Raw genomic sequence first — 5,000 nt, forward strand, 5'->3', positions numbered from 1 at the left:
GAGAAGAGAGAGGGGGAGGGGGAAGGGAGAGGGAGGAGGTGAAAGAGCTAATTAGATAGATGGATAGATAGATAGAGAGGGGGAGAAATAGAAAAAAAAAATATATAAAGAGAGAGAAACAGAAGAAAGAGAAAGGAAGCGAGACAGGAGAGAGAGAAAGAGGACAAGAAAGAATAGTGAAAAGGGATAGATAAGACACACACACACACACACACAAACGAAAAAAGAGTGATAACGGAACTGAAAAAAATAAGCAAATAAAAACGACAAAGAGACAAGGAAGTTGAAAAAAAAGAAAAAAAAAAAAGGCAAGAAAAAGTAAAAAATGATAGCTACTTTAAAGTGCTGTTTTTATACACCAATACACTAAAGCATTATACAGCCACCACTTCAGACGCAAAGATGTCCCTTAGTTAACATTAATCTGCAATTTCTTTTATTAGACCTTCCACATCTAATGATTTCATTGACTGTCATATCTATAAAAACGCGAATTTTGCTTTATATCACAGGCTTATATGAAGAAATAGCTTTCCTCTTCATATGTCATCTAAAGCTGCAGTTTTCACGTAATTTTATACAATCATATTTTTTTTTCTATCAAATGACGTTGAAAGAGAAATATTAATGATGTGTCGTTGAAAGGGTCGTTGAGTGTAATATATTTTCTTTTCTCTTTTAGACATAATACTTGGCCCTTCGTGTTGGTGCATACAGACACAAACATATAAACATACAGACACAAACACGTATAAACATACAGACACAAACATATATATGCATACAGACACAGACACACATAAGCATACAGACATAAACTCATTTAAACATACAGACACAAACACATATAAACCTGCAGATATAAACACATATAAACATACAGACACAAACACATATAAACATACAGACACAAACATATAAACATACAGACACAAACTCATATAAACATGCAGACACGATCACATATAAACAGACAGACACAAACACATATAAACAGACAGACACAAACACATATAAACAGACAGACACAAACACATATAAACAGACAGACACAAACACATATAAACATGCAAACACAAACACATATAAGCATACAGACACAGACACACATAAGCATACAGACACAAACTCATATAAACATGTAGACACAAACACATATAAACATGCAAACACAAAAACATACAGACACAGACACATATAAGCATACAGACACAGACACACACAAGCATACAGACACAAACTCATATAAACATACAGACACAAACACATATAAACATGCAAACACAAAAACATACAGACACAAACACACATAAGCATACAGACACAAACACGTATAGACAGAGAGCCACAAACACATTTAAACAGACAGACACAAACACATTTAAACAGACAGACACAAACACGTATAAACATACAGACACAAACACATATAAACACACAGACACAAACACACTTAAGCATACAGACACAAACACACATAAGCATACAGACACAAACACGTATAGACAGACAGCCACAAACACATTTAAACAGACAGACACAAACACATTTAAACAGACAGACACAAACACGTATAAACATACAGACACAAACACATATAAACACACAGACACAAACACACTTAAGCATACAGACACAAACACACATAAGCATACAGACACAAACACGTATAGACAGACAGCCACAAACACATTTAAACAGACAGACACAAACACATTTAAACAGACAGACACAAACACATATAAACATACAGACACAAACTCATATAAACAGACAGACACAAACACATATAAGCATACAGACACAGACACATATAAGCATACAGACACAGACACACACAAGCATACAGACACAGACACACATAAGCATACAGACACAAACACGTATAAACATACAGACACAAACACATATAAACAGACACAGACACACATAAGCATACAGACACAAACTCATATAAACATGTATACACAAACACATATAAACATGCCAACACAAACACATATAACCATACACACACAGACACACATAAGCATACAGACACAAACTCATATAAACATACAGACACAAACACATATAAACATACAGACACAAACACATATAAACATACAGACACACACACATATAAACATACAGACACATACACATATAAACATACAGACACGAACACATATAAACAGACAGACACAAACACATATAAACAGACAGACTCGAACACACATAAACATACAGACACAAACACATATAAACAGACAGACACAAACACATATAAACATACAGACACAAACACATATAAACATACAGACACGAACACATATAAACAGACAGACACAAACACATATAAACAGACAGACACGAACACACATAAACATAGAGACACAAACACATATAAACATCCAGACACAAACACATATAAACAGACAGACACAAACACATATAAACATACAGACACAAACACATATAAACATACAGACACAAACACATAAAAACATACAGACACAAACACGTATAAACATACAGACACAAACACATATAAACATACAGACACAAACACATATAAACATACAGACACAAACTCATATAAACATACAGACACGAACACACATAAACATACAGACACAAACACATATAAACATGCAAACACAAAAACATACAGACACAGACACATATAAGCATACAGACACAAACACATATAAACATACAGACACAAACACATATAAACAGACAGACACAAACACGTATAAACATACAGACACAAACACATATAAACAGACAGACACAAATACATATAAACACACAGACACAAACACATATAAACAGACAGACACAAACACATATGAACAGACAGACACAAACACATATAAACAGACAGACACAAACACATATAAACAGACAGAGACAAACACAGATAAACAGACAGACACAAACAGATATAAACATATAGACACGAACACACATAAACATACAGACACAAACACATATAAACAGACAGACACAAACAGATATAAGCATACAGACACAAACTCATATAAACATGCAGACACAAACACGTATAAACACACAGACACAAGCATATATAAACAGACAGACACAAACACATATAAAAAATACAGACACAAACACATATAAACACACAGACACAAGCATATATAAACAGACAGACACAAACACATATAAAAATACAGACACAAACACATATAAACACACAGACACAAGCATATATAAACAGACAGACACAAACACATATGAAAATACAGACACAAACACATATAAACACACAGACACAAGCATATATAAACAGACAGACACAAACACATATAAAAATACAGACACAAACACATATAAACAGACAGACACGAACACATATAAACAGACAGACACAAACACATATAAACAGACAGACACAAACACATATAAAGAGACAGACACAAACACATATAAACAGACAGACACAAACACATATAAACAGACAGACACAAACACATATAAACAGACAGACACAGACACATATAAACAGACAGACACAAACACATATAAACATATAGACACGGACACACATAAACATACAGACACAAACACATATAAACAGACAGACACAAACAGATATAAGCATACAGACACAAACTCATATAAACATGCAGACACAAACACGTATAAACACACAGACATAAGCATATATAAACAGACAGACACAAACACATATAAAAATACAGACACAAACACATATAAACACACAGACACAAGCATATATAAACAGACAGACACAAACACATATAAAAATACAGACACAAACACATATAAACATACAGACACAAACAGATATAAACATACAGACACAAACACATATAAGCATAGACACGTGCACATATAAACATACAGACACAAACACATATAACCATACAGACACAAACACGCATTAACGTACAAACACACACGCGTAAATAATGGAGCGCAGACAGACAAAAGCACAAGCACTCACACATACACACGTGAGTCAACATAACTGCATACACACGCGGCACAAATAAAAGAATATCAAATATCTAATTGCCTATTTCTTTTATAAAGGTTATATGACTTCTAGAAATTAATTTGCATTTTTGTATATATATAAACATTTTTTTCTAATGAAGGTGACAAAAACACTTGAAGGTGTCTTGAATTAATTACCCTTGTCGGTGAGTCACACTCATATCTTGATCATGATTTCGAGTTAATTGCAATATATGCATTTACTTTCCTTAAAAATACGCAGATGATTTTATCTCATGAGACCCGTTGTTCAGTTTTTCGTAGTAACCATAAATGAGTTTTATTATTTCACACACACACACACACACATATATATATGTGTGTGTGTGTGTGTGTGTGTTTGTGTGTGTGTGTGTGTCTGTGTGTGTGTGTGTGTGTGTGTGTGTGTGTGTGTGTGTGTGTGTGTGTGTGTGTGTGTGTGTGTGTGTGTGTGTGTGTGTGTGTGTGTGTGTGTGTGTGTGTGCGTGTGCATATACACATTTCATTTCTGTTACTATATGTTAATGGTGCATACACGAATTAAATGTTCATGCTCTCTGGGCTAACAAATTCCTGCCAGCTCTTTTTTTTCAAACTAACAATGCAGATAATTTGATATTTCGTATAATGACCAAGTCCCTTTATTAGAGCAGCCATCTCCCATATTTTCAAAATCACACGACAGCCAATCTATTTCACCATCAAGAATATCCTTTGCTGAATGTAATTACATCTATGAATTCCATTACATTCCAAAATATTACTTTCTCTTCAAATTCATCCTACACTTTCATACAACGTATTCACATCTATCTCCTAAACAGGGTGGTCAGAACAATCAAGTATCATTCAGATATATTTTTTTCCTTACGATTTCTCCTTATTAACAAGAAACTGAGATGTCTCTACAATTCTTGGAAGAAAGTGTAACTCCATCAAAGCATAAATATAATCTACAGTGACCAGGTTTCTGCATTCCTCCATAGGACCTT

Source organism: Penaeus vannamei, chromosome 24 (assembly GCF_042767895.1).
Source record: "Penaeus vannamei isolate JL-2024 chromosome 24, ASM4276789v1, whole genome shotgun sequence".
In the NCBI taxonomy this organism is placed as follows: Eukaryota; Metazoa; Arthropoda; class Malacostraca; order Decapoda; family Penaeidae; genus Penaeus; species Penaeus vannamei.